The sequence below is a fragment of the Pseudophryne corroboree genome, chromosome 5 (genome assembly GCF_028390025.1).
Source record: "Pseudophryne corroboree isolate aPseCor3 chromosome 5, aPseCor3.hap2, whole genome shotgun sequence".
Classification (NCBI taxonomy): Eukaryota; Metazoa; Chordata; class Amphibia; order Anura; family Myobatrachidae; genus Pseudophryne; species Pseudophryne corroboree.
The window spans coordinates 460,684,672-460,707,400 of NC_086448.1; positions in this window are offsets into that span (position 1 = coordinate 460,684,672).

Here is a 22,729-nt window from a genome sequence, read left to right on the forward strand (position 1 = left end):
ATACGGCAGGATCACTGGAATTATACGGCAGTATCTCTGGAATTATACGGCAGTACCACTGGACATATAAGGCAGTATCACTGGACTGGATTTATACAGCAGTCCCACTGGAATTATACGGTAGAGCCACTGGAATTATACGGCAGTATCACTGGATTTATACGCCAGTACCACTGGAATTATATGTCAGGATCACTGGAATTATACGGCAGTATCTCTGGAATTATACGGCAGTACCACTGAACTTATACGTCAGTATCACTGGACATATACTGCAGTATCACCGGACTGTATTTCTATGCAAGTACCGCTGGAAATATGCGCCAGTACCACTGGAATTATACGGCAGTATCACTGGATTTATAAGCCAGTACCACTGGAATTATACGGCAGGATCACTGGAATTATACGGCAATATCACTGGAATTATACGGCAATACCACTGGACATATACGACAGTATCACTGAATTGGATTTATACGCCAATACCGCTGGAATTATATGCCAGTACCACTGGAATTATATGGCAGTATCACTGGATTTATATGACAGTACCGCTGGACATATACAGAAGTATCACTGGACATATACAGCAGTATCACTGGACTGGATTTATACTCCAGTTCTGCTGGAATTATACGCCAGTACCACTGGAATTATACGGCAGTATCACTGGACTTATACGCCAGTACCACTGGAATTATACGGCAGGATCACTGAAATTATATGGCAGTATCACTGGAATTATACGGCAGTACCACTGGACATATAGAGCAGTATCACTGGACTGGATTTATACGCCAGTACCACTGGAATTATATGCCAGTACCACTGGAATTATACGGCAGTATCACTGGATTTATACGGCAGTATCGCTGGACATATATGGCAATATCACTGGATATATACGGCAGTATCACTGGACTGGATTTATACGCCAGTACCGCTGGAATTATATGTCAGTACCACTGGAATTATACGGCAGTATCACTGGACTGGATTTATACGTCAGTACCGCTGGAGTTATATGTCAGTACCACTGGACATATACGGCAGTATCACTGGACTGGATTTATATGCCATTACTGCTGGAATTATACGCCAGTACCACTGGAATTATACGGCAGTATCACTGGATTTATACGGCAGTATCACTGGACTGGATTTATATGCCATTACTGCTGGAATTATAGTACGCCAGTACCACTGGAATTATATGGCAGTATCACTGGATTTATACGGCAGTACCGCTGGACATATAGGGGGTCATTCCGAGTCGTTATTTTTTGTTCGCAACGGAGCGATTAGTCGCGAATGCGCATGCGCAATGTCCGCTGTGCGACTGCGCCAAGTAAATTTGCTATGCAGTTAGGAATTTTACTCACGGTTTTTTCTTCGTTCTGGTGATCGTAATGTGATTGACAGGAAGTGGGTGTTTCTGGGCGGAAACTGGCCGTTTTATGGGAGTGTGTGAAAAAACGCTACCATTTCTGGGAAAAACGCGGGAGTGGCTGGAGAAACGGAGGAGTGTCTGGGCGAACGCTGGGTGTGTTTGTGACGTCAAACCAGGAACGACAAGCACTAAACTGATCGCACTGGCAGAGTAAGTCTCGAGCTACTCAGAAACTGCACAGAGATGTCTTATCGCAATATTGCGAATCTTTCGTTCGCAATTTTAAGAAGCTAAGATTCACTCCCAGTAGGCGGCGGCTTAGCGTGTGTAAAGCTGCTAAAAGCAGCTTGCGAGCGAACAACTCGGAATGACCCCCATAGGGCAGTATCACTGGACGTACAGTATACAGCAGTATCACTGGTTATATACGGCAGTACCACTGGACATATACAGCAGTATCACAGGACATATACGGCAGTACCACTGGACATATACAGCAGCACAGGGACACCACCACTGGACTGATGCAGGATAACACAGCACCACTGCAATGGACTGGACTTATACAGCAGCACTGGACATATGGCAGCAGAGGACACCACGACTGTGACTGGACTGATGCAGCACAAGACACTAACACTGAACTGATGCAGGACACTGAGGACAGAGACACATCCTCTCTCTACACTCTCCAATGCTGGAGTGAAAATGGCGGCGACGCGCAGCCCCTTATATGAAATCCAAACCCAGCAAGAATCCGACAGAGGAATGATTCAATTTTGCCTCGTTGTGGTTTCCAAGTCAGGCGGAAAAACCCGAGCAGGGCTCAGGTAGTGAAGTTCGGGGGGGTGTTGGTTCTCAGGGAACTGAACCCGCTCATCTCAGCGTTGGGCACAGTAGCTAGTGACGGGTCCAAAACACTAGTTGGAAAAGTACTAAACTCAGAACAAGGCAAAAAGTCACCACCACTTCTCTGCCATAGGGGGTCAACCCGAGTTGATCACATGTAGCAACTTTTTGCTGCTCGTGCGATCAACTAGACACCGGCTATGGGGGAGTGTATTTTAGCATAGGAAGGCTGCGATCGCTTGTGCAGCCCTGCTATACTAAAAAAGTTTTGTGTAAAACAAGACTAGCCCTAGACATACGTACCTGGTGCAATGATTTTAGCGATGCAGGTCTCGGAATTGATGTCAGACATCCGCCCTACAAACGCCTGGACACGACTGCGTTCACCAAACCACTCCCGGAAAACATTCAGTTGACGCCCTGGAACGCCTTCCTCCTGTCAATCTTCTTGCGGTTGCCACTGCGACCGCTTTCTTTGTGCGCGGCATCGCTGGCTGCCGCCAGGCAACGATGCGCCTGCCGAATATGGCCGCCGTGCATGCGCAGTTCCAACTCAATCGCACGGCTGTGAAGAAGTGCAGCGTGCGTGTCGGAATGACCCCATAGTTATAAACATTGCTCACATTACAGATCCTCCACAGGTCTAGTAGCTATCAACATACTGTATAGTATAACTTGTCTCTGTGTCAGTATATGCCGTTTGTCAGCTGCCCCTATGTTTGTATGTGGGTGATTAGCTGTACTCAGTAGCGGATCTTGCCACGGGCAAGCAGGACTTTAGCGTCTAGTTTCCCTTCGTGGAGAGTACCTTTGCTGAGCGGTGCGCGATGACGTCATCGCGCACCGCACAGCAAAGGTCCTCTCCACGAAGGGAACTAGACGCTTAGCATCTAGTTTCCCTTCGTGGAGAGGACCTTTTTCTGTGCGGTGCGCGATGACGTCATCGCGCACCGCTCAGCATTCAAGCGGCGCTAGTAATGTACAGGGGGCGTAACTGACCACGCCCCCTGTATTAGGCCACGCCTTGTTTCCTGCCCGGGGCGCAGAGCGGCCTTGAACCGGCCCTGGCTGTACTGTACTGCAGATTAATCATGTATAAACCAGAAGTAGGAAATTATATTCCGTATAAAATGTTAATTCCAGAATATTATAAGCAGGATCAAAGTTGAGGATTGGTTTTAACAGTAATTTTTGTCATTCTGTCATTATTGTAATGGATTGTAGGAGGACATCATTGTACAGCCATGTCTTAATAATATATGGGGATAGTTTATGAAAGTGCATAGCAGCACCATAGTTTCCATTTGCACACAGTTTCATAAATGACCCTAATGTTTCTATATAACTTTGGTAAATGTATTGTAGCTGCACGTATCGTGCCACCATAACACTTCCTGCATCTCTTCATTACCGAGGTGAAGCAGGAAGGGACATTGACAAGATGTATTAACATCTTCTCTGCCAAAGCGGGAGAGTGGAACTCCCACTCCCCCCCTTCCCAATCCAGCGATGCCCCCCTGAGACACAGCACTAAGCCCGGTAGCCTCCAATTTGCATGCACAGGATCTCGCTACTCATGCAAGATCTCCTGCGCAGTCTGGAGCTGGTGCCCGCAACAGCCAGGGACACCTCTGTCCCTGCTGTGGTGTATGGGCATCGCCACCTGCAGTTGTCAAAATCGATATCTGCAGGTGTCGGAACGGTCAGAACTACTGACTGTTCATACATTGCCCTGGATATAAAATGATATTGCTTCTTAAATTTAACATGCCCTGACTTAAGCCCTCTATGCCCTTGGGCATCGACCTTAGTAGATGACATTGATAGACTTGTATCCTCATGACTGGTGGCAGCAGCACTAGTATGTGCTTCCTGCTGTCTTCTCAATTGTTAGTCCTCCATATCTATCAACAAACACAAACAAATTGGGGTACAGCACACCCCACAGTTAGTACAAAAAATGTACCACCTACAGTGTCACATGATACGTGTATGAGTCAGAAATAATAATATAACACTGCAGTTACTTTGACCTACAGTGTCACACAATACGCATATCAGTCAGAAATAATGATATAACACAGCGGTTTACTTTCACTGACAGTGTCAAACAATACATGTATGAGTCAGAATATATCAGTATCAGAATCAGCTTTATTGGCCAGGTATACTTGTGTATACTAGGAATTTGCTTCCCGTTTACATTGCAGCAGCTGAGTAACAACATGAGGGGGGGAGCATATAGCATATTATCATACAGCATATCATATAACTCACAACATAATTTCAGGGGCACAGAGTAGTGTTACTTTATCAGCTTACTTGCTTGGGCATGCATGTCTTTGTTCAGCTGGTGGACTGCTTCGGGAAAGAAGCTTTTTGAGCACCTAGTAGACTTGGCCAGGATGGTCCTGTAGCGCCTGCCCGACGGTAGCAGTTTGAACAGGTCATGTCCTGGATGCAGCTGGTCACCCGCAATGTTCTCTGTGTGTTTCTTGAGCCTAGATTGGTACAGGTCCTGAACAGAGGGTTGGTCAGTTCCGATGATCTTTTCCACCATCCTCACCACCCTTTGGAGCCTGCGTCTGTCTTTTTTGCTGATGATTGAGGAGCTTAGTGCTGACTCAACGATTGCAGAGTAGAAGAGGAGCAGCATTTTCTCTGGGATGTTGAATTTCCTGAGTTGCCTCAGGAAGAACAGCCTCTGGTGCACCTTTCCTGAGATGGTATCGGTGTTGGGCCCCCATTTTAGGTCTCGGGAGATCTTAGAGCCTAGCAACTTGAAGGAGTCCACCAATGGGACTGCGCTGCTGGTGATCACGAGTGGGGGCATGACAGTTGGTTTCCTTCTAAAGTCCACCACCATCTCTACTGTTTTAAGCGCGTTCAAGTCAAGGTTGTTGTTGCCGCACCACAGGGCCTGCCAGCCCACTTCCCGTCAGTAGGCAGACTCCTCCCCGTCCCTGATTTCACCAATGACAGTGGTGTCATCAGCAAATTTTAGGATTTTTACCGATTGCTCCTCCGAGGAGCAGTCATTGGTGTAAAGGGAGAAGAGCAGGGGGAGAGTACACATCCCTGGGGGGCCCCGGTACTGATCGTGTGCACACTTGACAAGAATTTCTTTAAGCTATAACCACCTGGCTTCTGTCTGATAGGAAGTCCATTATCCAGTAGCAGGTAGGTTCTGGGATCCCTAGACGGAGTAGTTTGGGGAGCAGGATGCTGGGAACAATTGTGTTGAACGCTGAGCTGAAGTCAACGAACAGGACTCTTGCGTAGGTGCCCAGTAGGTCCAGGTGCTGCAGAATAAAGTGCAGCCCCATGTTGACTGCATCTTCAATGCACATGTTTGCTCGGTAGGCAACTGTAGGGGGTCCAGGTGAGGGCAGGACACTTATTTCAGGTGGTTCAGCACCAGTCGCTCAAATGCTTTCATGACCACAGATGTCAATGCGACAGGCCTGTAGTCGTTCAGATCTTTGGTGCTGGATTTCTTAGGGTCCGGGATGATTGTGGAACGTTTGAGACAGGAGGGGACTTTGCACAACTCCAGTGAGGTGTTGAGGATCTTGGTAAGTATGGGGGCAAGATGGGCAGTGCAGATCTTCAGCGCAGATGGCGACACGCCATCCGGTCCAGGAGCTTTCCTGGGCTTGGCCCTTTTGAACATCGTTTCTACCTCCCCTTGCTCCACCCGTAGTACCTGAGAGTGATTGCCAGGGTAAGGGGGTTTGACCGGCCTGTCTGGGTCGAGGCTAGTGCTATGGCAGGGAGCCTCCTTTTTGAACCTGCAGTTGAAGTTGTTCAGCTTGTTCACCAGTTCCTGGGGCATGGAAGTGGGGTTTGGGATTTTCTTGTAGTTCGTTATGGCCTGCATGCCTCACCATACTGACTCAGGATCGTTTGCTGAGAGGATATGTGTCAGCTTGTCAGCTAACCGCTTTTTTGCCAGCCCAATTTCTCTTGTCAGAGTGTTCCTGGCCTGCTTGTACTGGGCCCTGTCCTCGCTGCGGTAAGCCTTCTCCTTGGCCCGTCGGAGCTGTCTGAGTGCAGAACCATGGTTTGTTGTTGTTGAGGGTGCGGAAAGTTTTAGGTGGCATGCATGTGTCCTCGCAGAAGCTGATGTAGGAGGTCATAACATCAGCTAGTTTGTCCAGGTCAGTGGCTGTGACCTCAAAGACCCCCCAGTCTGTGTATTCAAAGCAGGCCTGTAGCTTCAGCTTAGCCTCACTGGTCCATCTTTTAACAGTCTTGACCGTGGGCTTGGCTGACCTCAGCTACTGTGTTTAGGGTGGTAGGAGATGGACTAGGCAGTGGTCTGAGGGACCTAGAGCAGTTCGAATGGACCGATAGGCAGCCTTGATGGTGGTGTAGCAGTGGTCCATGGTGCGCCCCTCCCTAGTGGTGCACTCAACCTGTTGCTTGTACATTGCAGTTCACTTCCACCTACAGTGCCACACAATACGTGTATCAGTAAAAAATAATGATATAACACTGCAGTTTACTTTCATTTACAGTGTCACATAATATGTGTATGAGTCACAATATGTATTACACTGCAGTTCACCTCCACCTACAGTGTCACACAATACGTGTATGAGTCAGAAATAATGATATAACACTGCGTTTTACTTTAACCTACAGTTTCACACAATACATGTATGAGTCAGAAATAATAAGATAACACTGCAGTTTACTTTCACCTACAGTGTCACACAATACGTGTATGAGTCAAAGAATATTACACTGCGGTTTCACCTACAGTGTTACAATACATTTATGATACCCTGTGGTCTGACTGGCAGTGTCACAGGAAAATGATAGTATAGTGCACTGGGGTACAGCACAAATTACATATATATATATATATATATATATATAATTAATATTTTTATTATATTTATTGCATTTATTTTCTTTTTACACTGGGGTTGCGACCCTAGATTGACAAAGCACACCTGGATGAACACAGCAGTCCATTGCCAGATACAACACCCCTTTATGTACAACAAAGCATGCCTGAGTACGAACCACCTACAGAGTTACAATACATGTATGATACACTGCAGTCTGACCGGCAGTGTCACGGAAAAAGAATAGTATAGTACATTGGTGTACAGCACAAAAATATGTGTGTGTGTGTGTGTGTGTGTGTGTGTGTGTGTGTGTGTGTGTGTGTGTGTGTGTGTGTGTGTGTGTAATTTTTTCACTTTTTTTAATTTCAATTATATTTTTTTGCTTTTATTATTTTTAAACTGGGAGTACACCCCTATATTGACAGAGCACCCCTAGATGAACACAGTAGTCCCTTATCAGACAAAGCACCCCTTTATCTACAACAAAGCACGCCTGGGGACGGACCACCTACAGTGTCACAATACATCTATGATACATTGCGGCCTGACCGGCAGTGTCACAGAAAATAATAGTGTAGTACACTGGAGAATAGCACAAAAGTATATATATATATATATATATATATATATATATTTATTATTTTATTTATTTATTTATTTATTATTTATTTATTTTACAATTAGATTTTTTGCTCTTTTTTTTTTTTTTTACACTGGGGTCGCACCCTTAGATTGACACAGCACCCCTGGATGGACACACAGACAGATCTCCACTGGAGGACAAAGCAGCCCCAGCCCCTTGATGGACAGCACTGCATCACCCCTGGATAGACAGCACTGCAGCATCCCTGGATGGACTACACTGTAGCATCCCTGGATGGACAACCCAGCACCCCTGGACAAAGCAGGCCTAGCCTCTTGATGAACAACACTGCAGCACCATTGGTGGACAACACTGCAGCACCTCTGGATGAACAACACAGCACCCCTGGATGGACACAGTATGGACAGAGCGCCCCTGGACAAAGCAGCTCCAGCCCCTTTATGGACAAATATTGCAGCACCCCTAGATGGACAACACAGCACCCTTGTACGGACACAGCACGGACACGTCACTACCAGCTCTGTAAATGGCACGATCACCTGGAGCCTTATATAGAATACAAAACCTCCGACAGCAGGAGGGTTACGTTTTGCCTTGTTTTAGGATCCGAGTCAAGCGGGAAAACCCGAGTTGTACTCAAATCCAAGGCCAGATCATGAAGTTCGGGTGGATCCAATTCTCAGGGAACCAGATCCGCTCATCTATAGTTCTGTATGAATAATTATTTAATTTTCCAAACTATGCCATCAAATTTAAGGTCCTTCATAATGACATAAGCACATTAGGACTTTAATTGTTGAGCTTAATTACTCAGAGCTTTAATACATTTTTACATACCTCCCAAAGATCATTATCACAAAAACATTTTTCAGTTCATGTATTCATGTCATGTTTGTACTTTAAGTGATGTGATTATTTTAGCTGTCCATGAAACATTTTTTTTAAATAGTTGCATTATTATCAGGACTGAGTTAACCATTTAGATCAATTAGGCCCAATCATAGGACAGCACAGTTCCTGGTACCAGAATATTTTTGATATTAATGTAATATGTGTGCTTTCCTTTGAGCTTTTTTTTTCTTGCTACTTGACCTACAGTATGCAAATTAGAATTTCATTATTTAACATAAAGAAGATAGTGTACAGAGAAAACAGGCATCTGATTTATAATTACTAAATTAAGGCAATCCCATGGCATGTTATTTTTTTTAATACATACTGCATTTTAAATTTACAGTATAGTAATATGTTTGACAGTAACTGTCAGTGACAAACTCAGGTATAAAGTAGGGTAGAGATGAGCGGGTTCGGTTCCTCGGAATCCGAACCCGCCCGAACTTCATGTTTTTTTTCACGGGTCCGAGCAACTCGGATCTTCCCGCCTTGCTCGGTTAACCCGAGCGCGCCCGAACGTCATCATGACGCTGTCGGATTCTCGCGAGGCTCGGATTCTATCGCGAGACTCGGATTCTATATAAGGAGCCGCGCGTCGCCGCCATTTTCACACGTGCATTGAGATTGATAGGGAGAGGACGTGGCTGGCGTCCTCTCCATTTAGATTAGAAGAGAGAGAGTGAGATTGATTTGAGACAGAGACACTTGATTTACTGGAGCTTAGGAGTACTGTAGAGAGTGCAGAGTTTAGTAGTGACTGACCACAGTGACCACCAGACAGTGCAGTTTTATTTAATATAATCCGTTCTCTGCCTGAAAAAAACGATACACAGTGACTCAGTCACATACCATATCTGTGTGCACTGCTCAGCCCAGTGTGCTGCATCATCTATGTATATATCTGACTGTGCTCACACAGCTTATAATTGTGGGGGAGACTGGGGAGCAGTGCCAGTTATAGGTTATAGCATGAGCCAGGAGTACATATTATTAAAATTAAACAGTGCACACTTTTGCTGCAGGAGTGCCACTGCCAGTGTGACTGACCAGTGACCTGACCACACTGACCACCAGTATAGTTAGTAGTATACTATATTGTGATTGCCTGAAAAAGTTAAACACTCGTCGTGTGACTTGTGTGGTGTTTTTTTTTTTATTCTATAAAAAACTCATTCTGCTGACAGTGTCCAGCAGGTCCGTCATTATATAATATATACCTGTCCGGCTGCAGTAGTGATATATATATATTTTTTATATCATTATTTATCATCCAGTCGCAGCAGACACAGTACGGTAGTTCACGGCTGTAGCTACCTCTGTGTCGGCACTCGGCAGTCCATCCATAATTGTATACCACCTACCCGTGGTTTTTTTTTCTTTCTTCTTTATACATACATACTACATCTCATTATCAACCAGTCTATATTAGCAGCAGACACAGTACAGTAGTCCACGGCTGTAGCTACCTCTGTGTCGGCACTCGGCAGTCCGTCCATAATTGTATACCACCTACCCGTGGTTTTTTTTTCTTTCTTCTTTATACATACATACTACATCTCTTTATCAACCAGTCTATATTAGCAGCAGACACAGTACAGTAGTCCACGGCTGTAGCTACCTCTGTGTCGGCACTCGGCAGTCCATCCATAATTGTATACCACCTACCCGTGGTTTTTTTTTCTTTCTTCTTTATACATACATACTACATCTCATTATCAACCAGTCTATATTAGCAGCAGACACAGTACAGTACGGTAGTCCACGGCTGTAGCTACCTCTGTGTCGGCACTCGGCAGTCCGTCCATAATTGTATACCACCTACCCGTGGTTTTTTTTTTCTTTCTTCTTTATACATACATACTACATCTCTTTATCAACCAGTCTATATTAGCAGCAGACACAGTACAGTAGTCCACGGCTGTAGCTACCTCTGTGTCGGCACTCGGCAGTCCATCCATAATTGTATACCACCTACCCGTGTTTTTTTTTCTTTCTTCTTTATACATACATACTACATCTCTTTATCAACCAGTCTATATTAGCAGCAGACACAGTACAGTAGTCCACGGCTGTAGCTACCTCTGTGTCGGCACTCGGCAGTCCATCCATAATTGTATACCACCTACCCGTGGTTTTTTTTTCTTTCTTCTTTATACATACATACTACATCTCTTTATCAACCAGTCTATATTAGCAGCAGACACAGTACAGTAGTCCACGGCTGTAGCTACCTCTGTGTCGGCACTCGGCAGTCCATCCATAATTGTATACCACCTACCCGTGGTTTTTTTTTCTTTCTTCTTTATACATACATACTACATCTCTTTATCAACCAGTCTATATTAGCAGCAGACACAGTACAGTACGGTAGTCCACGGCTGTAGCTACCTCTGTGTCGGCACTCGGCAGTCCGTCCATAATTGTATACCACCTACCCGTGGTTTTTTTTTCTTTCTTCTTTATACATACATACTACATCTCTTTATCAACCAGTCTATATTAGCAGCAGACACAGTACAGTAGTCCACGGCTGTAGCTACCTCTGTGTCGGCACTCGGCAGTCCATCCATAATTGTATACCACCTACCCGTGGTTTTTTTTTCTTTCTTCTTTATACATACATACTACATCTCTTTATTAACCAGTCTATATTAGCAGCAGACACAGCACAGTAGTCCACGGCTGTAGCTACCTCTGTGTCGGCACTCGGCAGTCCATCCATAATTGTATACCAACTACCCATGGTTTTTTTTTCTTTCTTCTTTATACATACATACTACATCTCTTTATCAACCAGTCTATATTAGCAGCAGACACAGTACAGTACGGTAGTCCACGGCTGTAGCTACCTCTGTGTCGGCACTCGGCAGTCCGTCCATAATTGTATACCACCTACCCGTGGTTTTTTTTTCTTTCTTCTTTATACATACATACTACATCTCTTTATCAACCAGTCTATATTAGCAGCAGACACAGTACAGTACGGTAGTCCACGGCTGTAGCTACCTCTGTGTCGGCACTCGGCAGTCCGTCCATAATTGTATACCACCTACCCGTGGTTTTTTTTTCTTTCTTCTTTATACATACATACTACATCTCTTTATTAACCAGTCTATATTAGCAGCAGACACAGTACAGTAGTCCACGGCTGTAGCTACCTCTGTGTCGGCACTCGGCAGTCCATCCATAATTGTATACTAGTATCCATCCATCTCCATTGTTTACCTGAGGTGCCTTTTAGTTGTGCCTATTAAAATATGGAGAACAAAAATGTTGAGGTTCCAAAATTAGGGAAAGATCAAGATCCACTTCCACCTCGTGCTGAAGCTGCTGCCACTAGTCATGGCCGAGACGATGAAATGCCAGCAACGTCGTCTGCCAAGGCCGATGCCCAATGTCATAGTACAGAGCATGTCAAATCCAAAACACCAAATATCAGTAAAAAAAGGACTCCAAAACCTAAAATAAAATTGTCGGAGGAGAAGCGTAAACTTGCCAATATGCCATTTACCACACGGAGTGGCAAGGAACGGCTGAGGCCCTGGCCTATGTTCATGGCTAGTGGTTCAGCTTCACATGAGGATGGAAGCACTCAGCCTCTCGCTTGAAAAATGAAAAGACTCAAGCTGGCAAAAGCAGTAGCACCGCAAAGAACTGTGCGTTCTTCGAAATCCCAAATCCACAAGGAGAGTCCGACTCCAATTGTGTCGGTTGCGATGCCTGACCTTCCCAACACTGGACGTGAAGAGCATGCGCCTTCCACCATTTGCACGCCCCCTGCAAGTGATGGAAGGAGCACCCGCAGTCCAGTTCCTGATAGTCAGATTGAAGATGTCAGTGTTGAAGTACACCAGGATGAGGAGGATATGGGTGTTGCTGGCGCTGGGGAGGAAATTGACCAGGAGGATTCTGATGGTGAGGTGGTTTGTTTAAGTCAGGCACCCGGGGAGACACCTGTTGTCCGTGGGAGGAATATGGCCGTTGACATGCCTGGTGAAAATACCAAAAAAATCAGCTCTTCGGTGTGGAAGTATTTCACCAGAAATGCGGACAACAGGTGTCAAGCCGTGTGTTCCCTTTGTCAAGCTGTAATAAGTAGGGGTAAGGACGTTAACCACCTCGGAACATCCTCCCTTATACGTCACCTGCAGCGCATTCATAATAAGTCAGTGACAAGTTCAAAAACTTGGGCCAACAGCGGAAGCAGTCCACTGACCAGTAAATCCCTTCCTCTTGTAACCAAGCTCACGCAAACCACCCCACCAACTCCCTCAGTGTCAATTTCCTCCTTCCCCAGGAATGCCAATAGTCCTGCAGGCCATGTCACTGGCAATTCTGATGATTCCTCTCCTGCCTGGGATTCCTCCGATGCATCCTTGCGTGTAACGCCTACTGCTGCTGGCGCTGCTGTTGTTGCTGCTGGGAGTCGATGGTCATCCCAGAGGGGAAGTCGTAAGACCACTTGTACTACTTCCACCAAGCAATTGACTGTCCAACAGTCCTTTGCGAGGAAGATGAAATATCACAGCAGTCATCCTACTGCAAAGCGGATAACTGAGGCCTTGACATCCTGGGTGGTGAGAAACGTGGTTCCGGTATCCATCATTACTGCAGAGCCAACTAGAGTCTTGTTGGAGGTACTGTGTCCCCGGTACCAAATACCATCTAGGTTCCATTTCTCTAGGCAGGCGATACCGAAAATGTACACAGACCTCAGAAAAAGAGTCACCAGTGTCCTAAAAAATGCAGCTGTACCCAATGTCCACTTAACCACGGACATGTGGACAAGTGGAGCAGGGCAGGGTCAGGACTATATGACTGTGACAGCCCACTGGGTAGATGTATGGACTCCCGCCGCAACAACAGCAGCGGCGGCATCAGTAGCAGCATCTCGCAAACGCCAACTCTTTCCTAGGCAGGCTACGCTTTGTATCACCGGTTTCCAGAATACGCACACAGCTGAAAACCTCTTACGGCAACTGAGGAAGATCATCGCGGAATGGCTTACCCCAATTGGACTCTCCTGTGGATTTGTGGCATCGGACAACGCCAGCAATATTGTGTGTGCATTAAATCTGGGCAAATTCCAGCACGTCCCATGTTTTGCACATACCTTGAATTTGGTGGTGCAGAATTTTTTAAAAAACGACAGGGGCGTGCAAGAGATGCTGTCGTTGGCCAGAAGAATTGCGGGACACTTTCGGCGTACAGGCACCACGTACAGAAAACTGGAGCACCACCAAAAACTACTGAACCTGCCCTGCCATCATCTGAAGCAAGAAGTGGTAACGAGGTGGAATTCAACCCTATATATGCTTCAGAGGTTGGAGGAGCAGCAAAAGGCCATTCAAGCCTATACAATTGAGCACGATATAGGAGGTGGAATGCACCTGTCTCAAGCGCAGTGGAGAATGATTTCAACGTTGTGCAAGGTTCTGATGCCCTTTGAACTTGCCACACGTGAAGTCAGTTCAGACACTGCCAGCCTGAGTCAGGTCATTCCCCTCATCAGGCTTTTGCAGAAGAAGCTGGAGACATTGAAGGAGGAGCTAACACGGAGCGATTCCGCTAGGCATGTGGGACTTGTGGATGGAGCCCTTAATTCGCTTAACAAGGATTCACGGGTGGTCAATCTGTTGAAATCAGAGCACTACATTTTGGCCACCGTGCTCGATCCTAGATTTAAAGCCTACCTTGGATCTCTCTTTCCGGCAGACACAAGTCTGCTGGGGTTGAAAGACCTGCTGGTGAGAAAATTGTCAAGTCAAGCGGAACGCGACCTGTCAACAACATCTCCTCCTTCACATTCTCCCGCAACTGGGGGTGCGAGGAAAAGGCTCAGAATTCCGAGCCCACCCGCTGGCGGTGATGCAGGGCAGTCTGGAGCGACTGCTGATGCTGACATCTGGTCCGGACTGAAGGACCTGACAACGATTACGGACATGTCGTCTACTGTCACTGCATATGATTCTCTCACCATTGAAAGAATGGTGGAGGATTATATGAGTGACCGCATCCAAGTAGGCACGTCACACAGTCCGTACTTATACTGGCAGGAAAAAGAGGCAATTTGGAGGCCCTTGCACAAACTGGCTTTATTCTACCTAAGTTGCCCTCCCACAAGTGTGTACTCCGAAAGAGTGTTTAGTGCCGCCGCTCACCTTGTCAGCAATCGGCGTACGAGGTTACATCCAGAAAATGTGGAGAAGATGATGTTCATTAAAATGAATTATAATCAATTCCTCCGTGGAGACATTCACCAGCAGCAATTGCCTCCACAAAGTACACAGGGTGCTGAGATGGTGGATTCCAGTGGGGACGAATTGATAATCTGTGAGGAGGGGGATGTACACGGTGATATATCGGAGGATGATGATGAGGTGGACATCTTGCCTCTGTAGAGCCAGTTTGTGCAAGGAGAGATTAATTGCTTCTTTTTTGGGGGGGGTCCAAACCAACCCGTCATATCAGTCACAGTCGTGTGGCAGACCCTGTCACTGAAATGATGGGTTGGTTAAAGTGTGCATGTCCTGTTTATACAACATAAGGGTGGGTGGGAGGGCCCAAGGACAATTCCATCTTGCACCTCTTTTTTCTTTTCTTTTTCTTTGCGTCATGTGCTGTTTGGGGAGGGTTTTTTGGAAGGGCCATCCTGCGTGACACTGCAGTGCCACTCCTAGATGGGCCCGGTGTTTGTGTCGGCCACTAGGGTCGCTTATCTTACTCACACAGCGACCTCGGTGCAAATTTTAGGACTAAAAATAATATTGTGAGGTGTGAGGTATTCAGAATAGACTGAAAATGAGTGTAAATTATGGTTTTTGAGGTTAATAATACTTTGGGATCAAAATGACCCCCAAATTCTATGATTTAAGCTGTTTTTTAGGGTTTTTTGGAAAAAAACACCCGAATCCAAAACACACCCGAATCCGACAAAAAAAATTCGGTGAGGTTTTGCCAAAACGCGGTCGAACCCAAAACACGGCCGCGGAACCGAACCCAAAACCAAAACACAAAACCCGAAAAATTTCAGGCGCTCATCTCTAAAGTAGGGGTGTGTGCCGGGCCATTTTTCAGGTTTTGTGCTTTGGTTTTGGATCTGGATCTCCTTCGTGCTCTGGATTTGTTTTGGTGTTGCCAAAACCGCCCTTGCGGGTTTTGGTTTTGTATCTGTATTTTTTTTTTTTTTAAATCAGCTAAAATAACAGAAATGGTGTTTGTTTTTGTTCCTGCAGAATTATTAACCTCAATAACATTAATTACCACTAATTTCAAGTCTATTTTGAACCTCACAGCTCACGATATTGTTTTTATCCAGTTTAGGCCAAAAGGTTGCACCAAGGTAGCTGGTTGACTAAGCTAAGGGGCAGAAGTGGGCGGCACAAACACCTGGCACATCTAGGAGTGGTACTGCAGTGGCAGACAGGATGGCAGTTTTATAAACTATGCCCAAAAAATGCTCCAAAGAACATATAATGCAAAGAAAAGAGGTGCAAGATGGAATTGTCCTTGGGCCCTCCCACCAACCCTTATGTTGTATATTAAACAGGACACGCAAGGTTTAATAAACCAATCATTTCAGCAACAGGGAATGTCACTTGTGGCTGAAATGATTGTTTTGTGGGGGTCCAAACAATCAATCTGGCAATGGGGAGTTCACAAACTGGCTTTAGTTCTTTAAATAGGCATGATGTCGTGATCAGCATCCAATTCCTCACCCACATCAGTGTGTACATCCCCTACTTCACAGACTATTAATTTGTCCCCGCAGGAATCCACCATCACAGGTCCCTCTGTACTTTTTGGAGGTAATTGCTGGTAAAAGTCAAATGTGTCAGAAATATACAGTATATATTTACACACTGCAGTTTAGCTTCACCAACAGTGTCGCATAAATGAGTCAGAAATATGTATTATTTTTTATTTCACACACTGGCGGTTACAGTGTTGCATAAATGAATTAGAAATATATATAATTACACACTGTAGTTGACCTTCACCAACAGCGTCACACAAATGAGTCAGAAATATGTAGAAGTATCTTTTATATCACACACCAGTGGTTACAGTGTCACACAAATGAGTCAGAAATATATATAATTACACACTGCGGTTGACCTTCTCCGACAGTATCACACAATATGTGAATGAGTAGGAAATAATATTCTGCTGTCTGACTGGCAGTGTCACAGTACTTATAAAAATAAAATAAAAATTGGGGTACAGCACACTGGGGTACAGCACAAACAAAAAAAATACATATATTTGTTATAATTTTAGGCTTTTTGTTTTTAGCTTTTATTATTTTCATTTTACACTGGGATGGAGCCCCTGGATGGATGGACAGATCACCCCTTTCAGATACAGCAGACAGAGCACCCCTTTCAGATACAGCAGACAGAGAGCGCACCCCTTTTTCAGATACAACAGACATATCACCACTTTCAGATACAGCAAACAGAGAGAGCACCACTTTTTCAGATACAGCAGTCAGAGAGAGCACCCCTTTTAGATACAGCAGACAGAGAGAGCACCCCTTTCAGATACAGCAGACACAGAGATCACCCCTTTCAGATACAGCAGACAGAGCACCCGCCCAACGCCACACCAGACAAAATAGTACTGGAGTCAAACACATCCGTCCAAAACACTCTCCACAGCCAGAGTTAAGATGGCACCAATGCACAGGGACTTATATAGAATCCAAAACCCTTGAGAATCCAACAGTGGGAAGATGATGTTTGGCCTAGCTTTAAGATCCGAGTAAGGCAGGAAGTCCAGAGCTGAACTCGCATCCTGGCTCGAAACACAATGTTCAGGTGGGTTTGGTTCCTCATCCCTAGTATAAATACAGTAAGTGCAGACCTGCAATGTACTTGTAAGTGTAATTGTCCACTAGATGTTATTGTTCTACCACTGTCTGTGGATGGTATTTTATGTAATTTCAGCAGAGCAAACATGACTGACACTGCTCACAAGACTAAATGCTAATAAGAAAAGAAAAATATGTTGATTGGATCAAACCACATAAAAAGTCACATTTTGTCATGCCACCCTGAAGCTTAAGTACAGACATAGAATAATATACAGTATTTACTTTTCTCTCTTGTTTGTTGCTCCCCTTCTCCTAGTTTATATCATTTTTTTCTATGATATATTTGTTAGAAATTAACTTTGGAATGTGCTTCAAGAATATCCAGCAGTTTAAATATATTTTGAGTCTAATAATATCAGAGTCATAAACTTAATATTAATGGCTGGTAACTGAGCATTCTATTTTTGGGAAAGAGAAAAGAACATGCAGAAAAATATGTGTCTGCAACTGTTTCCTATCACTCATAGGGCTAGAGTGGAATTCTGGAGTCCTCTAGACAGGATTAATAAGGGATAATGATGTCCCACCATGATAATGAACTCCAAATCCTCTATGTAACAGCATGAAGTGCACAGGCCTCATTTTTTTACTGTCTCTTCTGACACAGGTCATCCCTTCATTGGTATTGCAAAATTCTGCTTATTATTCTGCGTGTCTGTTCCAGTGGTGAATCTGACCAGGCTACTGTAATGAAAAACAGATGCTGTTGGGAAACTGTAAAGTTTCTTGAAATCTGAATAGCAGCATAGACTATTGACTGTTAGCACATGTTAAGAAAGGACACCTGACAGATTACCCATATGGTTCTATTTTATTGTCAGCTGATTCTACAGCTACAAAATGTGTTGTTCGGCTTTTACTTCGTCCCCACCTCCCCTCCCCTCCACTTCATTTTATTGGAAAGGATAGACTCTCTGTCTCTTAATTTTTTTCCCCTTTACTTTACACAATACTTAGTTTATGAGAACTGATTTGCGATTTCGTGCTGAATTAGGCCCATTGCTGGCAATGATCTCTATGTACACAAAGTGACACCACAGAGGCAAGATGCCATCGCCGCCATGATCATCCGATTCCTCACCCTCATCAGTGTGTACATCATCTTCTTCACAATATCAATTTGTCCCCATTGGAATCCACTCTTAGAGGTGCTTCTGTATTTTGTCATACAAATAACACTGCTCGGAGTCCCAGTGTTTTTCCGAAGTTAGAGAATGCAGTGTGCTATGGCCTGCGGAGTCACTGCAGCACCTCTGTGTGATAGGACATGAGTGAATGGACAACATAGGACAGCCACTGGATGGAACAGTACAACAACAAATATATGGTTTTTTAAAACTTTTATTTAACTTTTTTTTCAACTGACAAGGCTGAGGAATCACAGTGTTTGCGAAATTAGCAGTGGGGTATGGCCTGCAAAGTCATTGCAGCACCGCTGTGTGATAGGACAGGGAGTGGATGGCCAACACAGAACAACCACTGGATGAACACGGCACAGCTGGATGGACACAGTACAACCACTGGATGGACACAGCAGAGTGCAGTACAGCTGGATAGACATAGCACAGCTCCTGGATGGCTTCAGCACAACCCCCGGACAGCCCTTGAATGGACACAACACAGCCCACTGATGAACACAGCACAGCCCCTGGACAAAAACAGCAGAGTACAGCGCAGCGTGATACCGCAATGAAGCAATTGGCGTCGATCAATGCAGGGAGGGACTTGTATACAATTCAAAACCCATGAGAATCCGAAGTCGGATTGGTGACATTTTGCCTCGTTTTAGGATCTGTGTCAGGCAGGACGACCTGAACCCTGACTCAGATCCCCTCAGATACGTTATGTTCGGGCGGGTCCAGTTCTCAGAGAATCAGACCCGCTCTACTTTTATGTAAAGAAAAAAATGAATTCAGTTCTAAAGATTGAATTAGCTATTAGGGGCCAAGTGTTGAAAGGCTTGTAAACTTGATAGTTTGCAGTCCCCATAGAATCCTACTGTATGTATTTGCAATTGATAGCAGATGAACCATAGCAGACACAGTAACTCCAATATCTTCTGCGGTACCACCTTAATATTGTACATAAGTGAAATAATTAATTCTTGCGGAACTCCACAGAAAATGGCAAATTTCTGAGGCTTTTTTGCAAAAACTCTGTAAATAGCAGGCTCATAAATGTTTAATTCTTATCTTGTAAATGGTTAGTATTTCTTTCTATGCTTCTACTGCTTCCAGGCATTTGTAACCAGACTTCTCCATGGGAGTTTAAGAAGAGGGCATGGAACAAATAAGGTCAAGAGTTCTCGAACATTGTCCCAGTAGTTACATATTTTTATGCACGTCCACCAAATGCATATAAGAGTTCCAGCTTGCTCAGAGCCCCTACAGCAGTCAGAGTGGAGAAGTTGTACATTATGCAGCTGAATCTCTGCTGGAAGTAAAGCAAATAAAAAATAAAAAGAACAAGTAACTTTGCACCTTGACAAACCATAGATGTGCAAGACTTGAAATGAAGATATATATATATATAGAAACAAAAAGTACAGCACTCACCAAAATAAGCTCACTTATCCTCACAACATCTATGGATAAATGAATAAACGATAGGGGTTTAGTTAGTGAATTGGCCAATGTACGGAAGCCTGCATACCGCTCCACGGTACCCCACCTTCATGCAGGTCCTACACTATCACCAAATCATCTAAATTAAAACCTGGCAACTGTATCTCATAATATAACTGCAAAAATGCCCACTTGGTGTAAGGTATACCTGCCATGAACTGCATGGCTTTTAAAGGTACACTAGTCACCTGACACTGGCTAATCATTTACTAAAGGGCAGCTGACACAGGTTTAAGATAATTGGGGTGCATGAACAGAGTTTGTGAGTTTATTCATTTATCCATAGATGTTGTGAGGATAATTGAGCTTATTTTGGTGAGTGCTGTACTTTTTGTTTCTATATTTTTGAGTAGGTGGCCATGGGCTACATGCACCCCACCCTATTAGTGGCGAGTGCGGATACTGCACCCCACTTCAGGGGTGGCGAGTGCTGTGGTTTTCTATATGCTGGTATATTTTAGGGTTAACCCCTGATTAACTCATTAACTGTGGCCACAAACTCTGTTCATGCACCCCAATTATCTTAAACCTGTGTCAGCTGCCCTTTAGTAAATGATTAGCCAGTGTCAGGTGACTAGTGTACCTTTAAAAGCCATGCAGTTCATGGCAGGTATACCTTACACCAAGTGGGCATTCTTGCAGTTATATTATGAGATACAGTTGCCAGGTTTTAATTTAGATGATTTGGTGATAGTGTAGGACCTGCATGAAGGTGGGGTACCGTGGAGCGGTATGCAGGCTTCCGTGCATTGGCCAATTCACTAACTAAACCCCCATCGTTTATTCATTTATCCATAGATGTTGTGAGGATAATTGAGCTTATTTTGGTGAGTGCTGTACTTTTTATTTCTATATTTTTGAGTAGGTGGCCATGGGCTACATGCACCCCACCCCACTAGTGGCGAGTGCGGATACTGCACCCCACTTCTGGGGTGGCGAGTGCTGTGGTTTTCTATATATATATATATATATATATACACAAATGTTATGCAAGCCCGGCACTCTATAAAAATGATGTACACAGCCACGGTGCCATCCAAAAGGGGTGGTATTCATGTGACCGCCGGTCAGCTGACCGACAGTCACATGACCTCCTCCACCAGCCCGACCGGTCACTATCCCGATGGTCGGCATGCTGACCAACAGGGACTATTTCCACTCGTGGGTGTCCACGACACCCATAGAGTGGGAACAGAACCCGTGGCGACCGCAGGTCGCCACCGAGCCCGCAGTGTGGCGAGCGAGCTTGCTGCACTCGCCCCTCCCCGCCGGGTATGCTGCCGGGATCCCGGCGTCGGTAAGCAGTACTACACCCTCCAAAAGGAATAAACAATGTGTTGCTGCGAGAGGCGGCACTCAGAGGACTTCTCATAAAGAAACACACTGCACAACCACAAGTACAGTACTGACGTTTCGGAAATGTACTTCCTTCTTCAGAGTACTTGGACCGGATGGTATGCAGGTTGTTGAATAAGATGGATTATTAAAAACCTTTATAGTTAGTCCTGGAGTGCCGTGTCTGTCTTGAGCATATACTGTTCTGACTCCATCATGTGTACAATTTTAGACAATGGCACCCAGGCAGCTGGACATTAGCAAGAGTGCCGGATTATTTGGATACTGTATGTGATTGGGGAGACACCCCTATGTATCAAGGCACCTACTGATATTTAAATTTCTTTCCACATTCTGGCATTGATGACTCATGACCACTATTGGTGGAAATTATCCCTAATATGGAAGTTGCTGACACGGACAGAGTTGAGGCCGGTCCATCTATGGATACATTATCACAGATTTGTGACACACTGAGCTTCAGTAAAGCACAAGCTGACCGCATTTTATTCGCTGAGGATTGTGTGCCGGAGGCTTTGGATGATACAGTTTACGATGTGTTTAAACAGTTATTACGTTTGAAAAAACGAGAGACGGACTATCTATTGCACGGCTCCACCTTGTCAGATTATTTCAGACAAATATTGATCCCGCGGGGCTTTCGGGTCCGCAATACCCCGACAATAGGGAGGACCAATCCCGAGTTCTGTCGTCGTTGGATCTCTGTATTGAATAAATGTAGTTTCGACTTGATGCTTCTCGTCATAGAGGAGTCAGGCCGTGAACTACAAGTTGCGAAGTCCAAGATTGAGGCTCTGAATACTACACATGCAGCGATTATTTCTGACCCGAGCCATGCAGCCACCTGGGCTAAATTGACGCAACAAATAGAAAATCATAGAAAAGAATTGCTCAAATTTAAGAAATCAAAGCTTCAGGTGGTTCAAAACGACTATGAGGATTTTCAAGTCTATAGATGGCTGACGGGAACGGACTCCGCCAAGTCTAACTATAGAGCTCAGTCACGTAGTACAATCCGACAACGCCGAGGACGCCCTGATAAAGGACATTATTCATCAAACAGCGACAGCGACTTTGTGGTCGCGGACTCAGATGATGCTCTTTCTGCTAAACGTCCCCCTTTAGGGGCTACCACCAGGGCCAGGGTAGAGGCTGGTCCAAGCCCACGAGACGGGGTAGACAAAGCCAAAGGATCAACAAAAGGAAACAAGTCCAAGAAAACTTGATTTTCAATTTATCTTCAAGACACTTAACATCTTTTGAGGAAGAAGTACT